Genomic DNA, 21809 nt, shown 5'->3' on the forward strand with positions numbered 1-21809 from the left:
AGTTGAAACGGTTGTAGTGGAAAAAGGGTGTATCAGGTGGTTGGTAAACTGGGCGTGCAGCATAATCCTTGTGTCTGGGTCTCCGTTCAACCCTTGTCCAGTGTCCTTGTGGAGGGTCATGGTACATGCGAATGGGGGGGAAGAAAAAGGAGACTGGCAGAGTCTGTATGGTGGAATCCAATGATCTGTTTGACCCTGCGCAGATATGTAGAACAGTGCCAGGGTCTCGAAAAGACACCATAATGCAGTCCCCTATTATTGTCTTCTTCGTCTTTCCCAGCCATGGTACCCTTCTGACCATAATGATCTCATTGTTGAAATGGGGCGGTAAAGGTCTGTTCCAATTCAGCCATTTAATGACTTTCCTCTTGGGTGATTGGAAATTTTCATTTTCGCCCCTTTCAAGAGGAGGGGCACCCGCCAGCACCACCATAAGGCTGTTAACTTCCGGTGGCAAGTCCGGTCTCCGTGGTCTGGGAGCTGGCTTGGCAGACGGAGGATGGGAGTTACTGACATTTGGTGGGGCTCTGGGATTTATGCCTGGAGTAAAGCTGTGTGGGGCTGGAACTGCTATCTGGGGGAGCGTAGCTTTAAAAATGTTGGGTGGAACTGAAACTGGGATAGCCATGAGTGGCTGCAAAGGGGGAGCAACAGCAGCGCCCTGGGTGGGTCCTGCATTAAAGGGAGGGTTTTGTAAGTGGGGGAGGGTTCCTGAAGGTGGATTGGGCCCAGTGGTTCTGGTCTGCTTGCTAACCGTGGTGTCAGGCTAGTCAAGGTTGCTTCTAGGATGGTAAGCCTGATCTCTACTTTTTTTATACTCTCGCTAATAGGCAGCAGGAGTGATATAAGTAGGAATTCTATATTCCCCAAAGATGTGGCGGGGGGTGCTGTGTCAAGCGGGTTAGCCCCTAGGTCGCTGTTGGCAACAGCGGTAATAGTGCTGGTACCCTTAGGGGAAGCAGCAATGTGCACCCTCTCTCTGGACCTATCTGGGGTGTGAGCCGGCTTGTGTTTTTTTCCAAAGTCTGAGTGGGGTATTTTAGTTTTCCCCTGCCCACCCCTCGTCTTCCTTCTGCGCTTGTTGGGTGGAGGGCCATGTACCTCCACCACTACAGTTTGCTTGGGCTTGTTTTTCTTGTTTTTGGCTGCAGGGGGTGTTTGGGTAACCAGGTCAACGGCCATACTAGTGGGAGTTGAGAGTGGTATGGCCTCCGAGGTCTGTTCGGGGAATGTGCTGGGACTGGGGACGTTGTCCCGTAATAGTAGGGGGACACCTTCTTGGGTCGATAGATCCTGACTACCATGAAGGGTGCTGTCTTGGGAGATTGGATATGGAATTATCTCACTGAGAGGTCTGTTTTTCATGTTTTCAATGGAGCGACGACGCTCTACCCTGCGCTTCTCTAGGGAGCTTTCCTTTCCCCCTTCACCCTTAGCCGACTTGTAGTAGTTGTCCAGGGTCCCAGTGTTGGCTCCCCCCGCCCTTGATGGGGTCTCACCTGGGGCCTGCGAGGGCATGGTCGTGGCCTATACCACAGTCCAACTAGGAACAAGAAGGTGCTGGCGAAAGAGGGTGGGCCCAGCCCAGCCTCCTTCGGCCCCTGACGGCCTCAGACGGCCCGCTCTTTGCCCGGTCTTCGCCCGTGCGCGTCCGTGCGCGTCCCGCGGGCCGGTGGCGATTATCCAACTATATGGTTCCTGTTGGTGTAACCACACCCCTAATTCCAAGGGCCAGGGAGGTGTCGGTGGGAAGAGGACCAGCTGTGGCAGGTTACCGCACTGCCCGCTGGTCCTCGCAGTCCCGCAGCAAGCCCTGATGGAGAACGGCTTCGCTCCCTGGTCCGCCGCTCTTAATGCTCCCAACAGGCAAAAAGCAGGAAGGTCACAAGCACTCGAGCGGTCCCGCGGAGCGGGGGCCGCGAGGCGTGGGTGCAAGTTCCAAAGGTGAGGCAGCAGGTAGGGAGATACGTCCATGCAGCAGCCCGTTAGCAGGGTAGGGACACACACAGCCAAAGTCCAGCCTCGATTTCAAGGGCCAGGGTGGAGTCGGCGGGAAGAGGACCAGCTGTGGCAGGTTAGCGCACTGCCCGCTCGTCCTCGCAGTCCCGCAGCAAGCCCTGATGGAGAACGGCTTCGCTCCCTGGTCCGCCGCTCTTAATGCTCCCCACAGGCAAAAAGCAGGAAGGTCAAAAGCACTCGAGCGGCTCCCGTGGAGCGGGGGCCGCGAGGCGTGGGTGCAAGTTCCAAAGGTGAGGCAGCAGGTAGGGAGATACGTCCATGCAGCAGCCCGTTAGCAGGGTAGGGACACACACAGCCAAAGTCCAGCCTCGATTTCAAGGGCCAGGGAGGAGTCGGCGGGAAGAGGACCAGCTGTGGCAGGTTAGCGCACTGCCCGCTGGTCCTCGCAGTCCCGCAGCAAGCCCTGATGGAGAACGGCTTCGCTCCCTGGTCCGCCGCTCTTAATGCTCCCCACAGGCAAAAAGCAGAAAGGTCACAAGCACTCGAGCGGCTCCCGCGGAGCGGGGGCCGCGAGGCGTGGGTGCAAGTTCCAAAGGTGAGGCAGCAGGTAAGGAGATACGTCCATGCAGCAGCCCGTTAGCAGGGTATTTACTATCACTTATCTGCACAGAAGCGCAATTACTGACACATTTAATGTCAAATGTCTGACAGAAGTGCTATTACTGGCATATTTACTATCACATATCTGCAAAGAAGTGGTATTACTGGCATATTTACTATCACATATCTGCACAGAAGTGCTATTACTCGCCTATATAATATCATATATCTGCACATAAGTGCTATTACTGACACATTTAAATATTACATGTCTGCACATAAGTGATATTACTGGAATGTCTACATTCACATATTTGCTACAAGGTGCTAATACTGGCACATTTAATATCAGTGGCACGAGCAGTGCTTTACCAGCACATTTAATATCTCATATCTGCAAAGCAGTGCTATTACTGGCACATTTATTGTCACATGGCTATACAGAAGTGCAATTGCAGACAGATTTTATGTCACATATATGCACAGAAGGTCTATTACTGGCATATTTACGATCACATATCTGTACAGAAATGCTATTACTAGCAAATTTAATATCATATGGCCGCACAGAAGTGCTATTACTGGCAAATTTACTAACACTTATCTACACGGACGTGCTATTCTTGGAACATTTAAATAGTACATGTCTTCACAGAAGTGCTGTTACTGCCAAATTTACTATTACTTATCTACACAGAAGTACTATTACTGACACATTTAAATATTACATGTCTGCACAGAAGTACTATTACTGGCACAATTAATGTCACATGGCTATACTGAAGTGCTATTACTGACACATTTAATGTCACATATCTGCACAGAAGTACTGTTACTGGCATATTTACAATCACATACCTACACAGAAGTGCAATTACGGGCACATTTAATTTCACATATCTGCAAAGAAGTGCTATTACTGGTGTATTTAAATATTAAATGTCTGCACAGAAGTGGTATTACTGTAATATGTACTATCAAATATCTGCAATGAAGTGGTATTAGTGGCACATTTAATGTCACATGTCTGTACAGAAGTGCTATTGTCATATGGTTACTACGTTTCTATATATTGTGTTAAGTTAGCATGAGCTTATTAAATGTTTAAACGCAATATTTTCTTTCAGCTTGAGTTTGCACACGACACCTACTTGTTATTGTAGCTTTCAACCTAGACGAAAGATGTGATTTATTTGAGAATAGTATGTTATTGCTCTAGTATCAGCCGTGCTTGGTACACTTGGTACAACTGTCTGCACACAGAGAACTGCACATTCTAAGAATAACCTAACACAAGGTTGCTGAAGGCCTGATCCTCGTACCACGTTAGACATAACACAAATAATGTTGCTGCCAACATTGGGCTCTACGCTGGTTTAAGATAGAGTTACAGGGAATGAATCGACACACTTGATGCTTCGCATGCAGAGAGCTGGTAGCTGTTGATGTGATCTACTCCTACTGAGAATTAGAGGTATGGGCCCGCCCAGCTAGAACCCAAATGAGACCTTCTTAGATATAAAATAATATACTGAATAGGGTGCGCGAAATATAGGTGATACAGAATTCTATAGATTTTTGCATCATAACATGCTATCACCTTTTGCTTATTATGGATTAGTGACTATGCTGCTAACTCTGATTTTTATAATATGTATGTTGGTATTATACAAGATACTGCGTTTGAGAACTTTGCATTGAAAAATAAACATTTCAAACGTGCACGTGTGTTCTTTGCCTCCCAGTTTCGGTTTGTAATGATTATATAACGAAAGAGTGTTCATGTGTTCCCCGATACCTGAGGTACCCTAAGTTCATGTTCTGGATTGTCTAAGTCATTGGGAAGTAATTACTACCGAGCAGACACTGTAGCTAGCTTGGTAAGGGGATTTCTGAAACAAAGGTGAGTTTTGGGTCACCCTGACTCACCCAGGTTCTAGATCTCTGTGCACAGTTCTGTGGGAGAACGGAAACCCTGCTACATGGCGCCCATACGTTGATTGGCCTTATATCATGACACTCGAGTAGTTTATCATTCAAACCTTAACACCTTCATTCCCGTTTCTGGAAAACGGCAGTGTCGGAAAACCTACCTATTTGTGAAATAGGTCTTTTTTCAAGCTTGAATCTATCTAAAACGGTTTCATTGAATTTCTACCCAGTTGTGCTACAAAGTAATCTTTGTTTTTTCACTTTCCTGTGCTAACATGGCACAAGCCGTGGACATCCTGCAGCATAGTCGCATTGCGGTGCGTGACCATTTGCGGGCTTATAATGTCCCTTTGGAAGGCTTGGCTGTTGTTCTAGTGGTGAGTGCGGAACATGCTTACCCGTACGAACTGTTTTATTCGTGGGTGACATTTCCGGCGGTGAACGCTAATTCTGGTGTTTTCCACCACTACACTGCTACGGCTGTACCGGCTGCGTATGCTCCGTACAGAGCACTGGAAGTTCCTATTGACGCTTGGCAGCATGGAGTTTGGTTTGGTGGCGCCCTACCACACGCTTTAACCGCTTCGAGGTTGGGTCCTTTGTCCATTCCGGGCACACCTTGGCCCGCTTTGGCTGGATTCACTCCTCACCCTAATCGCGCCACCTGTGGCATAGCTGATCTGCGGCAACTTCATGAAGTTGCAGTGGAAGTGATTAGAGCACTTGTACATTGCACTAGCCATAATGTTCAGGACGTAGCCCCTAGGGGCGCACAGCTTCGTGCAGAACAGGCTGGTTTGAAAATCAATCCTGTCATGGTAAATTCTGTGATGGGCAAAAAGCCGCAGGACAAGGATGATTTTCCGTTCTGTCTTCCAGAGAAATTCGGCCATCTAGAAGCTGTGTTTCCTAATACGAATCCCGGTGATAAACACCGGATTCTTACACTAAGTTTACCGAAAGATTTGGCACCTGAGCTTGTTGACTGTGAGACCTGGGGTAAGACTTTTGCAGCGGTCTATTCGAGGTGCTACGGCACCCCGTCTGTGACCAATCTGGGTGCGGTCCTTAAACGTATTCAGGATGAACACGGACCGGAGTCGGCGGTCGAATTGGGTATGCGCCTGTGTGGCTCCTTTGATGTAGTTTGCGATCTAGTCCTTGCAAATGTCAAGGGGGATGCAGTGAACTTTCAGGTTGCTAACGCTTTAGCGTTAATTCTCGAGGCCGAGAGACCCCGTCAGTTGGCAAGGATCATTGTGGCTGCTTATAAAACGGTTGGCCGCAATGCGAAGGGGCTTAAGGCTTTTCCTGATAAAGAGAAAAAGTAGCCCCAGGGTCAGACATCGGAAACTAGTGGTCAACAAAAGCCCAAGAAACAAAATTGGCCTAAAAAGCAGAATCAGGGTAAGCGACAACAACAACAAACACAGGTTTCTGCTCCTGCGTCTCCGTTGCCTTCGCAGTCGGATCGTGTTTATGATTTGCGCGACCGCGCGATGATTAAATCGCCTGAAAGGTTTCAGGCTTCTGAACAACGCTCTCCTCGTTCCTTTCAGGACTCATCGGCTCCGTCAACCGGTGGTGGAGGGGGCGGCAGGGGCCGGGGTGACCAGCAAGGACGGGGTCAGCCCAGCCTCCTTCGGCCCCTGACGGCCTCAGACGGCCCGCTCTTTGCCCGGTCTTCGCCCGTGCGCGTCCGTGCGCGTCCCGCGGGCCGGTGGCGATTATCCAACTATATGGTTCCTGTTGGTGTAACCACACCCCTAATTCCAAGGGCCAGGGAGGTGTCGGTGGGAAGAGGACCAGCTGTGGCAGGTTACCGCACTGCCCGCTGGTCCTCGCAGTCCCGCAGCAAGCCCTGATGGAGAACGGCTTCGCTCCCTGGTCCGCCGCTCTTAATGCTCCCAACAGGCAAAAAGCAGGAAGGTCACAAGCACTCGAGCGGTCCCGCGGAGCGGGGGCCGCGAGGCGTGGGTGCAAGTTCCAAAGGTGAGGCAGCAGGTAGGGAGATACGTCCATGCAGCAGCCCGTTAGCAGGGTAGGGACACACACAGCCAAAGTCCAGCCTCGATTTCAAGGGCCAGGGTGGAGTCGGCGGGAAGAGGACCAGCTGTGGCAGGTTAGCGCACTGCCCGCTCGTCCTCGCAGTCCCGCAGCAAGCCCTGATGGAGAACGGCTTCGCTCCCTGGTCCGCCGCTCTTAATGCTCCCCACAGGCAAAAAGCAGGAAGGTCAAAAGCACTCGAGCGGCTCCCGTGGAGCGGGGGCCGCGAGGCGTGGGTGCAAGTTCCAAAGGTGAGGCAGCAGGTAGGGAGATACGTCCATGCAGCAGCCCGTTAGCAGGGTAGGGACACACACAGCCAAAGTCCAGCCTCGATTTCAAGGGCCAGGGAGGAGTCGGCGGGAAGAGGACCAGCTGTGGCAGGTTAGCGCACTGCCCGCTGGTCCTCGCAGTCCCGCAGCAAGCCCTGATGGAGAACGGCTTCGCTCCCTGGTCCGCCGCTCTTAATGCTCCCCACAGGCAAAAAGCAGAAAGGTCACAAGCACTCGAGCGGCTCCCGCGGAGCGGGGGCCGCGAGGCGTGGGTGCAAGTTCCAAAGGTGAGGCAGCAGGTAAGGAGATACGTCCATGCAGCAGCCCGTTAGCAGGGTATTTACTATCACTTATCTGCACAGAAGCGCAATTACTGACACATTTAATGTCAAATGTCTGACAGAAGTGCTATTACTGGCATATTTACTATCACATATCTGCAAAGAAGTGGTATTACTGGCATATTTACTATCACATATCTGCACAGAAGTGCTATTACTCGCCTATATAATATCATATATCTGCACATAAGTGCTATTACTGACACATTTAAATATTACATGTCTGCACATAAGTGATATTACTGGAATGTCTACATTCACATATTTGCTACAAGGTGCTAATACTGGCACATTTAATATCAGTGGCACGAGCAGTGCTCTTACCAGCACATTTAATATCTCATATCTGCAAAGCAGTGCTATTACTGGCACATTTATTGTCACATGGCTATACAGAAGTGCAATTGCAGACAGATTTTATGTCACATATATGCACAGAAGGTCTATTACTGGCATATTTACGATCACATATCTGTACAGAAATGCTATTACTAGCAAATTTAATATCATATGGCCGCACAGAAGTGCTATTACTGGCAAATTTACTAACACTTATCTACACGGACGTGCTATTCTTGGAACATTTAAATAGTACATGTCTTCACAGAAGTGCTGTTACTGCCAAATTTACTATTACTTATCTACACAGAAGTACTATTACTGACACATTTAAATATTACATGTCTGCACAGAAGTACTATTACTGGCACAATTAATGTCACATGGCTATACTGAAGTGCTATTACTGACACATTTAATGTCACATATCTGCACAGAAGTACTGTTACTGGCATATTTACAATCACATACCTACACAGAAGTGCAATTACGGGCACATTTAATTTCACATATCTGCAAAGAAGTGCTATTACTGGTGTATTTAAATATTAAATGTCTGCACAGAAGTGGTATTACTGTAATATGTACTATCAAATATCTGCAATGAAGTGGTATTAGTGGCACATTTAATGTCACATGTCTGTACAGAAGTGCTATTGTCATATGGTTACTACGTTTCTATATATTGTGTTAAGTTAGCATGAGCTTATTAAATGTTTAAACGCAATATTTTCTTTCAGCTTGAGTTTGCACACGACACCTACTTGTTATTGTAGCTTTCAACCTAGACGAAAGATGTGATTTATTTGAGAATAGTATGTTATTGCTCTAGTATCAGCCGTGCTTGGTACACTTGGTACAACTGTCTGCACACAGAGAACTGCACATTCTAAGAATAACCTAACACAAGGTTGCTGAAGGCCTGATCCTCGTACCACGTTAGACATAACACAAATAATGTTGCTGCCAACATTGGGCTCTACGCTGGTTTAAGATAGAGTTACAGGGAATGAATCAACACACTTGATGCTTCGCATGCAGAGAGCTGGTAGCTGTTGATGTGATCTACTCCTACTGAGAATTAGAGGTATGGGCCCGCCCAGCTAGAACCCAAATGAGACCTTCTTAGATATAAAATAATATACTGAATAGGGTGCGCGAAATATAGGTGATACAGAATTCTATAGATTTTTGCATCATAACATGCTATCACCTTTTGCTTATTATGGATTAGTGACTATGCTGCTAACTCTGATTTTTATAATATGTATGTTGGTATTATACAAGATACTGCGTTTGAGAACTTTGCATTGAAAAATAAACATTTCAAACTTGCACGTGTGTTCTTTGCCTCCCAGTTTCGGTTTGTAATGATTATATAACGAAAGAGTGTTCATGTGTTCCCCGATACCTGAGGTACCCTAAGTTCATGTTCTGGATTGTCTAAGTCATTGGGAAGTAATTACTACCGAGCAGACACTGTAGCTAGCTTGGTAAGGGGATTTCTGAAACAAAGGTGAGTTTTGGGTCACCCTGACTCACCCAGGTTCTAGATCTCTGTGCACAGTTCTGTGGGAGAACGGAAACCCTGCTACATGGCGCCCATACGTTGATTGGCCTTATATCATGACACTCGAGTAGTTTATCATTCAAACCTTAACACCTTCATTCCCGTTTCTGGAAAACGGCAGTGTCGGAAAACCTACCTATTTGTGAAATAGGTCTTTTTTCAAGCTTGAATCTATCTAAAACGGTTTCATTGAATTTCTACCCAGTTGTGCTACAAAGTAATCTTTGTTTTTTCACTTTCCTGTGCTAACATGGCACAAGCCGTGGACATCCTGCAGCATAGTCGCATTGCGGTGCGTGACCATTTGCGGGCTTATAATGTCCCTTTGGAAGGCTTGGCTGTTGTTCTAGTGGTGAGTGCGGAACATGCTTACCCGTACGAACTGTTTTATTCGTGGGTGACATTTCCGGCGGTGAACGCTAATTCTGGTGTTTTCCACCACTACACTGCTACGGCTGTACCGGCTGCGTATGCTCCGTACAGAGCACTGGAAGTTCCTATTGACGCTTGGCAGCATGGAGTTTGGTTTGGTGGCGCCCTACCACACGCTTTAACCGCTTCGAGGTTGGGTCCTTTGTCCATTCCGGGCACACCTTGGCCCGCTTTGGCTGGATTCACTCCTCACCCTAATCGCGCCACCTGTGGCATAGCTGATCTGCGGCAACTTCATGAAGTTGCAGTGGAAGTGATTAGAGCACTTGTACATTGCACTTGCCATAATGTTCAGGACGTAGCCCCTAGGGGCGCACAGCTTCGTGCAGAACAGGCTGGTTTGAAAATCAATCCTGTCATGGTAAATTCTGTGATGGGCAAAAAGCCGCAGGACAAGGATGATTTTCCGTTCTGTCTTCCAGAGAAATTCGGCCATCTAGAAGCTGTGTTTCCTAATACGAATCCCGGTGATAAACACCGGATTCTTACACTAAGTTTACCGAAAGATTTGGCACCTGAGCTTGTTGACTGTGAGACCTGGGGTAAGACTTTTGCAGCGGTCTATTCGAGGTGCTACGGCACCCCGTCTGTGACCAATCTGGGTGCGGTCCTTAAACGTATTCAGGATGAACACGGACCGGAGTCGGCGGTCGAATTGGGTATGCGCCTGTGTGGCTCCTTTGATGTAGTTTGCGATCTAGTCCTTGCAAATGTCAAGGGGGATGCAGTGAACTTTCAGGTTGCTAACGCTTTAGCGTTAATTCTCGAGGCCGAGAGACCCCGTCAGTTGGCAAGGATCATTGTGGCTGCTTATAAAACGGTTGGCCGCAATGCGAAGGGGCTTAAGGCTTTTCCTGATAAAGAGAAAAAGTAGCCCCAGGGTCAGACATCGGAAACTAGTGGTCAACAAAAGCCCAAGAAACAAAATTGGCCTAAAAAGCAGAATCAGGGTAAGCGACAACAACACCAAACACAGGTTTCTGCTCCTGCGTCTCCGTTGCCTTCGCAGTCGGATCGTGTTAATGATTTGCGCGACCGCGCGATGATTAAATCGCCTGAAAGGTTTCAGGCTTCTGACCAACGCTCTCCTCGTTCCTTTCAGGACTCATCGGCTCCGTCAACCGGTGGTGGAGGGGGCGGCAGGGGCCGGGGTGACCAGCAAGGACGGGGTCAGCCCCGCCCGCGTGCCGGTGGAGATCAGCAGGAAGGCTCTACGCCCAAGAGACCTCAGTTTGCTACGAAGAAAGTCGCCGCCCTGACAGCTCATCGTTATGCCCCGGATAGTGAGAACGCGGCTTCGGAATCTGACGTGGGCTCTGACCTTGCTGGACAGCGCGGCGGAGATTACCATAGTGAGAGAGGCCCTCCGTCCACTGTTGAAGGTGACAGCGACTGACACCTATGTTGTGATTGAAACTGCTGATAAGCATGTTGCTCCCCCTGAACGTCTTTTTGAAATTGTCCTGTTAATTGAAGGTGACATGCAGCGAACTGTAAAAGAGGTATTTTGGGAAAATCTCTCGGCCACGATTGACATTTTGCTTTCGGAGGCTGACTGGCCCCCACCTTTTGTTCTCGCAGCTCCGCGAGGGGAGGAGGTAATCCTGCCCAGTTTCGCACACACTGTACCGAGAGTGGAAGCGCTGCATTTTGCAGAAGAGTGGGCTCTGGCGCTTGCGCCGGCTGTGTACCGCAATCAGTGTGGCTGGGATAAATTGTCACCGAGCCACGAGATTCCTTTCGGTCTCAACCGCAGCCTCAACTTCAATATCCCATACAGCGTGAAACCAAAGCTTCAGTCGCGGCTATCCTTGAACAATTGGAATATCAAGGTGTAATTTAAACATGTGTGTCACCGATGAATAACCCCCTTTTTACTGTAAATAAGCCAGACGGCTCATATCGTTTGGTTTTGGATTATAGGCATTTAAACTCGCATTGCCGTAACTGTGCAGTACAGAATACTCATGGCTCTGCTTTGGTGAATAGACTTGAGCGTAAACGGTTCAAAACCACGCTCAACATTTCCAATGGTTTTTATGCACATAGATTAGACGGTCTAAGTTCCCAATGGACCAGTTTTACATGCGGCGGTGTGCAAAAAATGTTTCGGCGTCTCCCAATGGGCTATAAGAACAGTCCAGGAGTATTCTCCGCCCGCATTGTCTCTCTTCTAGAGGGCATCGACCCGGTTGCTTGTTCGTATGTGGATGACATTTATCTCACAGACGACGATCTTTGGGAGCATCTGTGTCGAGTAAATAGCATAATTTGTAACTTTGCTGACATTGGTTACAAGTTTAACTTTGCAAAGTCGCACATTGCAGAGTACATAGTGTTGTTTCTCGGTTACGAGCTTAACAACGAGGGAAAAGGGTTAGCCCCTCACTTCCTGGAGAAATGCGCACAATTGCGCTCTCCGACAACACTGAAAAAATTACAGTCTTTGCTGGGATTTTTGAATTTCGGGAGAACTTACATTCCGGAATATGCCCAGCGTATCAAGCCTTTGTATGCTTTGATACAACCATCTTTCTCCAAATCATGCTGGCTGCCTGAGCATTCGGCCATTTTGCAGTCTTTGCAGGCTGATTTGCTCGCTTCTGAATACTTACAGACTTGTGATAACCAGTCCAACCTGGTGATAAGAATTATCCCTGGGGCGGTGGGGTTCACGTACCTGACTTTTAATGAAGGAGACACAGTACCTATTGCTTACAAGTCACACTTGTACACTTCGGCTGAATTGCGCTTTTCCACTGTGGAGAAAGTTTTAACGGCTGTGCAGATTGCAATTCTTAAAGAACGTGCCCTGTCACAGGGAAAACGCATGTTGGTTGTTACCCTGTGTCCTGCCTTAGAGGGGGTTACGAAAGCCAGTGTACCTAATTCCAAAGCTTTGCACCCTCGGTGGATTCAATGGGCTGCATCCTTGACGTCCCAGGATGTCACGTTTATTTTTGACGCCACTTTACAGTCGCAGGAGTATTTACAGTATGAATTTGTTCATCCTGCTCCTTTAGCAATGAGACCGTTGGAGGATTTCCATTGCATCATTTACACTGATGGTTCGGCGCAGGTTGCGCATGGCTCTAAACATGCCTACGTTTCCACTTGCGCCATTGTGGTCGGTGCCATGGTGAACGATGAGTTCAAGTCCAGTGTCGTGCACACGCAGACGCTTGGGGACTGCACCGCACAATTAGCAGAGCTTCGTGCTCTGATGCTTGCATTAGAGTACGCTGATCCAAGTGTGACGACTTTGATCGTAAGTGACTCTTACTACTGTGTCCAGTCTTACAATGAGAACTTGTTCTTTTGGATTCAGAATGAGTTTCGTGATTCCAAAGGTAGCACAATAAAACATAAAATGATCTGGGTCCGAGTGGCGGAACTTAAAGAGAAGTTGCTACTCGTGTTTGTGATTCATACTCTCGGTCATCAGCGCGTGGGGGTCCACGCTGTTGGCAATTTGCTTGCTGATGAAGCAGCGAAGTCAGCGGTATCAAAATACTTAGTTGCAGCAGTCACGAGGTCCAAAAGCAAGATAGATGATGACATATTGGCAGCCGTTGCTGCAACAGAGAAGGGAAGTAAATATCCTGCTGGGTTCCCTTCTAAATACACATACCACTTAAGTCCCGATAAGGTTCCTATGTGAAAATCCCTGATGTTGGCAAACGTCTAGTTCCCAACTCGGATCGCAGGGCTACTTTGATTACAGCGGCTGCGCATGCGGGCGTCTCAGCCACTGTAACTCAGCTACAACAGAGGTTCTGGTGGCGGGGACTGTACAAACAGACGCGCGATTATGTCCTTCAATGTGACATTTGCCAGCAGATTAAGCCTTCAACTGCTGCGCGTCCGCCTCAGACACAGTTGTACATCTCGAATAAACCGCTTGGATGCGTTTATTTGGATCACTGCGGTCCCTTTTCTTCTGATACTGCGTACAAGTACATCTTAGTAGCAGTTGATTCATGCACACGCTTTGTGTGGGTATGGCCACATCGGAGCGCTGATTCACGTACTGTCATTAAGGATTTGCAAGTCTTTGTGGGAATTTTTGCCTGTGGTACCTTCCATTCCGATCAGGATCCGGCTTTCGCCTCTAAGGCGTATAAGGATGCTATGGTTTCGTTGGGGGTCCAAGTCAAATTTTCGAGTCCCTACAGACCCGAGGGCAATAGTGTAGTTGAACGAATGAACCGCAACTTAAAGCAATCTTTGACAGCTCGAGTTATAGGCACTGGCAGAAACTGGTTAGCCCACCTCATAGGCGTGCAGCGTGTGCTTAATAATCTCCCTAGAAGGTCTCTGGGTGGGCGGACCCCGTACGAAATGCTCTTTGGTATCAAGATGTATGTCCCTGACCTCGATGGGCTAGACTGCAAGGCCCAGGCCACGGCCTTTGACGTAGATGAACATTGCAATGTTTTACAGAATCTACAAAAGACCAGAGACAGTCTTGTAAAGGAACATTTGCCCTCCACATCGGATGATGCGCTGCAGATCCCGGTAGTTGGCTGGCTACCCCAAGTTGGAGAACTGGTTCGAGAGAAGATCGATAACAAGAAAGAGTTTGGTCCCTCATATCGTGCACCGGTTCGAGTTCTTGGAGTGAAGGGCACAAGAACAGTAATTTTACCACCACTTCCAGGTCGTAAGGAAAACAGATTTATTTCTATTGACAATCTCAAGACACACAGGGTGGCCGATTCTTCATAGCATGACATCGGCTGTTTCCTGTCCTTCCATGGTGAGGCACTCTGTGCTGGCTATTACATCTGGTGCAGAACATGAGGTGTCCCTCGAGATGCCTGCCATATCCAGTCCTTTATTACATACTATTCCTGTAACTGACATTGATGAGTTAAACTACACTTATCCTGCTGATTTATCGATGCCTGATTTGCATACCCGTTTGGCCGACCAGTCCAGATTCTCTTTTGACTCTCTTTCGGAACCTTCAAAGAAACCCTCAACTATTGCAAAATATGCCACGTTGTTTAAAAAACATTTTTTAATTCCCCCTTGGACATACATTTGGTTGATACTATTTTTATTTTACCTTTTTATGTCACTTGGTTTTGTGTTTTATTTTTTCCGCCTGATTGATGGTCACTACGTTAAAGAAAGAACAGGAATTCGATACCTTAATGGAACATTGGCCCCTCTTTCCTCTTCACATTCAGCGCACAGACTGAAACGAAACTTAAATACAGTTAACATTACTGCTTGGCCTGTCCTTGATGGGATTGTGTGGGATGCGGTTAGGTTTCAGATACATGGGCCCACTAAAGTGATTAATGTTCCAAATGTGCTTAGAGTAAACATGGGAGATGTGATTAAACAAAATATACGTTCTGATGATTGGGATATTCAGGCCGTAGAAGCATTATTCTCTGATTTGAAATATTATGCTGCCTTCGATGCTGAGGATCTGTATTTAGATTCTATTAATTATGGTGATTTGTTTTGTTTTCAACACTATGGTAATCATTTTTTGCATAAGACAAATTCAAGGAGGGTTGCTGTAAATTATACACAATGGGAATATTGCCCTGCTCCATTAGTTGGCATCTCCAATACGTTTCTGAAAAAATATACTTATTTCACAGACTTTAATCAATCTAATCCCGAGTCATTTTATTTTAAAATGACACAAAAATCCATGTCCAAAGTTAGACTTACCGATACGAAATTACTGTATTCGAAGTCCTTTCTAGACAGGTTGGCTGTAGATGGCTACGAGTTTTGGAAAGGAACAATTGACCTTAAATTGGTTTGGGGTACCAAGGATTGGCAGGTACAAGGCACTGAGGCTTTGCACCGTGCATGTCTCATCCCGAATCACATGATGTTTTTAAATTCATCCATTTTCCAAACAACATGCTTTGGATTGGCTACTTCTAATAAATTAAATACACCAACCATCCCAGATTTAGAGGAATATTCAGGTTGGGGTAACTTTACTGAATTGTCCATTCATGAGTTGCAAGCTCTATTGCACAATTCGTCCTTTAACATTTCCAGTTTGGATTCCAAGGGTTGGCTGATGTGGCATAGGAGTGCTGATTCTTGCCAACGTCGTTTTCTGGGTTTGGCTGAAGGGTTCACAGAAGTCAGACCCGATCCCCGTTTTGAAGAAGATTATACTGTCACGACTTATTCTGTGGGGAAGCTGTGTCAGAATTGGTTGCAACATTCCACATTAGCTGCAGTTAAACTACATCTGTCTCAATTGAATAATAATGTGGATTTGAATAATTTTATAAAAGGCCCAGCTAAAGGTAGATCTAAATGGTGGCTTTATGCTATTTACAATGAAATTTGGAAAGTTTCCCAAATTGAGGCTGCTAAGTGCCTGAGGGCTATTGATCAAGCAAATTTAGAAAAAGTGCTTGCAGTCGTCGATAACAGTATTAACACGCTTTCTTCCCGAATTTACACGTTGAACAATATTGTGTCTTCTGTCGTTGACATTGTACATGATGAAGTGTCCGTGTTATATCATGGTCAAAATCAATTGCGTTCTGTGATGCAGTTTGCTTGGACACTACAGACTCTGAAGTCTGGTCGAGTACCTTGGAATTTTATGAACGTCTCATCACTATTTGCCCCATTTAATTTGACTGAAAAACAGTGCATGCTTTCAATGAGAGATGCATCATTTTCTATGTTACACATTGAAAAATTAGAATCCTTGCCCTTTTCGGTGGCTGAGGTGACTGCTGCTACATGGCTTATACATGGTGTTATTACCTTGCCTTTTGCTCTGTATAAATTTACAAATTGTATGAAATATATGGCTATAGGGCGATATGAACCATTAGGCAGTGCTTTCCTCCATGAGACATGGTCTTTACCATACACTTACAGATGCCTAAAGGAGGGGAGTGAAGTGAATCTGAATGGTGAAGAATGTACACAGTCGCCTGACCGCTCACTAATATGCAGACACATCCAGTTGCATGGTTCTTGTAATCAGGACAAGCCTAATTTGGCCTGTGTTTTGAAGGAGACACCGGTTCCTGCAATAGTTCCCACGTTCACGTTATTGTCCAACGGTAGTTATTTACTTTTGAATAACGAACTGTGTTGTGGGTTACAGGTCGGTATCGCTTATGTGGTTACCGTTTCAGAGAGGGTGGTTTGTTGCAAGAATGTGTTATATCCACCCACGCATGGGAATTCAGATGTTTCAATTGGGCCACGAATACCAACCTTGACAGCCGAGTTCAATGGTTTAAGCCGTATAAGAGCCCTATTGTCTCAGAAGCAAGTGGCCCTGAGCTCTGCCCGCGAAAATTATGTCCTTCACATAGCTAACACACGCACAGAAGTGCAGGCGCTTTTAAATACTGATTTGCCTTTTCATTTCTCCGAGCTGGTTCATCAAATCTTCAATGCCTCCTCCACAACAGGTCTGGCACGTTTTTTTTAATTGGTTAGCAGTGGTCTTGTGACTACATTTGAAAAAGTATTTGGTATTATCCCTGCGTTCTTTCATTCTATATTCGCAAGCCTGTTTGGCGGATTTCCTGTTTTGCTGGCTTTGGCTGCAGGCGTTCTGGTGATATTTTACTTTCTAAAACATGGATGCCCATCCTGCGCAAGAAAACGCTCAGCCCCTACTGACGCAGTTTCGCAACCGGATGCTTGATTATTATGGCTCCTTGCCGCTTGCGACTTTAAGCACGGCTTTTGGATTATCGTTCAGATTTTCCTATTTCACATGTGTCCAGCCCGTGTTTCATTGCCTGAGCTGTGATTTCGGCAGGGCCATTGATTTGTGTCTCTGCTTACCGACTTCTCCTGACGTCAACTTTGATCAGCTGATGAGCCCCGTAGTTGCTCACGAGTTGGTTTGTTCTGGCGAAAGGGTTATGGCTGTGGCAGCAATGCATGGACTAATGGGTCAGTGGGACATATTCGCAGCGGCGCATGACTTTCTGGCACATAGCATTCTCGAGAACCCACTGAGTTGTCCTCTGATGTTACTAGAGGAATCAGTGTTGGAGGAGCACGTATGTTCTTTCCCATTGCTTAGTTGGATGGCTGAACTGTTTTCGGATGATGACAGTGATTTTATGTTGGAAGCTGTAGCTACCTATTTTGCATATTCATTCAACCCATGAGTGACTTTGAAGACTTTCATTATTATGGCACGTGACTTTTTAGTAATTCTGAATGGTGCCCTTTTTTAATACGAACATTCGACTTTCATATGTTCTGGGCCTATGAACTGGGAGTAGGCCTTAAGTTCGACTTTTTACATTTTTGTGGGGCCACTGTAGGCATTCATACATATTTTTGATATTAAACTTTTATATACATTTACATACATTTAGCTTGGCTCAATATCATTGAACTCTGCTTTCATGTTTTACCTCTCATAGGGTATTGGCTTATATTTTCTCTTTTTTTAACCGTCCTCGGATTATTGGGGGGGTGTCATATGGTTACTACGTTTCTATATATTGTGTTAAGTTAGCATGAGCTTATTAAATGTTTAAACGCAATATTTTCTTTCAGCTTGAGTTTGCACACGACACCTACTTGTTATTGTAGATTTCAACCTAGACGAAAGATGTGATTTATTTGAGAATAATATGTTATTGCTCTAGTATCAGCCGTGCTTGGTACACTTGGTACAACTGTCTGCACACCGAGAACTGCACACTCTAAGAATAACCTAACACAAGGTTGCTGAAGGCCTGATCCTCGTACCACGATAGACATAACACAAATAATGTTGCTGCCAACATTGGGCTCTACGCGGGTTTAAGATAGAGTTACAGGAAATGAATCGACACACTTGATGCTTCGCATGCAGAGAGCTGGTAGCTGTTGATGTGATCTACTCCTACTGAGAATTAGAGGTATGGGCCCGCCCAGCTAGAACCCAAACGAGACCTTCTTAGATATAAAATAATATACTGAATAGGGTGCGCGAAATATAGGTGATACAGAATTCTATAGATTTTTGCATCATAACATGCTATCACCTTTTGCTTATTATGGATTAGTGACTATGCTGCTAACTCTGATTTTTATAATATGTATGTTGGTATTATACAAGATACTGCGTTTGAGAACTTTGCATTGAAAAATAAACATTTCAAACTTGCACGTGTGTTCTCTGCCTCCCAGTTTCGGTTTGTAATGATTATATAACGAAAGAGTGTTCCTGTGTTCCATGATACCTGAGGTACCCTAAGTTCATGTTCTGGATTGTCTAAGTCATTACACTGTAGCTAGCTTGGTAAGGGGATTTCTGAAACAAAGGTGAGTTGTGGGTCACCCTGACTCTCCCAGGTTCTAGATCTCTGTGCACAGTTCTGTGGGAGAACGGAAACCCTGCTACACTATTACTGGCATATTTACTATCACTTATCTGCAAAGAAGTGCTGTTACTGGCACATTTAATAGTTATTTATTTATTTATTCAATTTATAAAGCGGGCTATCATCTAGCTGGCCTCCTGGCGCTGGAAACATAACTCAAGGGGGGAGCGGGTGCAAGAACCGGGAGAGGCTACTACGTCCTTGGAAACAGCCAGGTTTTTACCCTTTTTCTAAAGGGAAGAATCTCTCTGAGTTGCCTAATTTCAAAAGGGAGACTATTCCACAATTTTGCAGGTGCCACCACAAATGATCTGCCCCCTGATCTGACCTTACGAAACCTTGGAACCATGACTAGTCTAGCCGAAGAGGAGCGCAGTGTTCTTGCCGGGGTGTACCAGATGAATTTTTTGCGCATAAGCACAGGTCCTATCCCATGAAGGGCTTTAAAAACAAGGCAGAGAGATTTAAAGTTAACTTTCTGTCTCAAGGGGAGCCAGTGAAGTTCAGCTGAGGCTGCAGATGCAGAGGAGCTTCTAGGCAAGCCTAACACTAGTTTGGCCGCTGTCGACTGTATTCTTTGCAATCTGTCCAGCAGGAAGTTAGGGGAGTCCAGTAGGAGAGCATTGCAGTAGTCGAGGCTACTGAGAATTGTGCTTCTGGACACTTGTGCACGCACCTGAGAGGGAAGTAGTGGGAAGATTTTTCGGAGAGATCTGATGATCGCAAAGCAGGAGGTAGTAGTCTTTTTAACCTGACTTTCCAGAGTAAGCTTGTCTTCAAATATAATTTCCAGGTTGCGGACTCTGGCAGTCGGCTGAATTGAGGACACAGTACTCGAAGGCCAAAAGTTAATAGGAAGGCGAGGAGAAATCCTGTTATCCACACCGAAGATCACCTCTGTCTTTCCTGCGTTGAATTCTAACGAGTTATCCTGCAGCCAACAGGCTGTGTCCTGCAAACAGTTGTGAAAAGCTTCCACTGTAGTTGACTCCTCTCCCTCAAATGAAAAAATCAACTGAGTATCGTCTGCATAATTTACGATATTGATACTATATGCCTTGATAACAGCAATCAGAGGTTTTAGGTACACATTGAAAAGAATAGGGCTGATAGCTGAGCCCTGAGGCACCCCATGCAGCACCTTGGAAAAGGCAGATTGAAAGGGGGGAGGGATACCGCCTGATGTCAGTCCTGTAAGAAGGAGCGGAACCACCTCAAGGCGGAGTCCCTAACCCCACACTCACTCAGCCTTCTCAACAGAATGCCATGGTTGACCGTAGTATAGGCGGCAGACAGGTCAAGCAGAATCAATGCAGCTGCCTGTCCCCTCTCTGCCCGCCTCTGAAGCTCATCCATGACGGTCAACAGGGCTGTCTCGGTCCCATGAGCTGGCCGAAAGCCAAACTGAGCCTCTTCCAAAAGATTGTGATATTCAAGAAAGGAGGAGACAGTCATACTAACAGCCTGCTCTACAATGTTGGCCGGGAATGGTAACAAAGAGATAGATCTGTAGTTTTTAGATCATTCGGGTTCAAGGGAGGGCTTCTTCAGCAAGGGGGAGATTAAAGCTTGCTTCCACTGAGGAGGAACTGCCCCACTGATAAGTGACTGGTTCACAATCAGCCGTAGGGTGGGGAACAGCTCTTAATTGTGCAATTTCCAGATCTTATGTGGTATTGGGTCAAGTCGAGATCCAGGGGAGATGCCCTGAGCCAAGCTGTTGAACTCCTCCACAGTAAGGGGTGTAAACCCACTTAGTGGTTCAGGGGCTTGGTCACAGAGGCCACTGACAGCATCCTCTGAGGCTTCCACCTCGTGCATGATAGTGCAATCTGTCGCCAGGCCAGGAATCCCTGCAGCTAGCTGACCACTCATAAGATCGTCAATGATCAGCTGGATTGTATTCTAAAAGAACCCAAACTGGTTCTCGCAGAGCTCTGGCGAGGGTATAATTAAATTCTTGGAACAGTCGGGGTTGATAAGACTGTCCAGAATGTTGAATATGCTTCTAGAGCTGTTAGAAGCATTACAGATTACCAAGGAGAAGTGATCAGCCTTTGCCCTTTTAATCTCAGTCTTATACTCCCCAATTTTCTCTTTCCATAGCAGCCTGTCAGACTCCTTATAGCCTCGCCTCTATCTCCTTTCTGCCTGTTTACATGTGAGTTTGAGCTTGCTCAGTGTGGTGTTAAACCAAGGGGCAGAGTTTCTGCTCTTAACCCTGTGGGTTTTCAGAGGGGCACAGGAATCCAATGTAGGAGTAATATTATGGCACAATAAGGCATAGTTATCTGTGACTGTCAGATCAGAAGAGAAGCAATCCTTGACCTGGAACACAGGGCCCGAGCTCTTCAAGCGTGTCAGAGCCCTCCAGTCTCTGCTGGTATATTCAGTTTGAGGGCGAGAGACCAGAGTCTGAGGGGGCTGTGATTCAGCGAAAATTGTTATCAATGAGTGATCCGTCCAGTCCATTGGCAAAATTTCGCCAATATGCAGGAGGAGGGGGTGGAGAAAATGAGGTCAAGAAGATGTCCGGCCCTGTGAGTGGCATTCGCAACCATCTGGCGGAGGCCCAGACCTTCACAGGAGTTGAGCAGGTTATATAGCCCAGGGTCAGGCAAACCATTTAGCCACAGAATAAAGTCACCCGGGATGACCAACCTGAGGTGAGTGGCTGTCATATCAGTAAGAACATTCAGCAGAGATTGCTGCTGCTGCGTGCTAAATGCCCAGTGGGCCTATAACAAACGATCCCAGTGAAAATGAGCTCAAAGTCATTTTTTATAGTCAGTCCTAAGAGCTCTACCCCAGAAACTACATCCATATCAATGGTCCCCACCTTCCAGATATCTTTGAAGTTGACTCCTCCTCCCCTCCCACTAAGTCGAGGTTGGGGGTGGATTTTATAGCCTGGTGGGCACGCCCAACCAAGATCGACCTCGCAGTCAGGGCTAGTCCAAGTTTCAGTCAG

This window comes from Lissotriton vulgaris, unplaced genomic scaffold (assembly GCF_964263255.1).
Source record: "Lissotriton vulgaris unplaced genomic scaffold, aLisVul1.2 SCAFFOLD_340, whole genome shotgun sequence".
NCBI lineage: Eukaryota > Metazoa > Chordata > Amphibia > Caudata > Salamandridae > Lissotriton > Lissotriton vulgaris.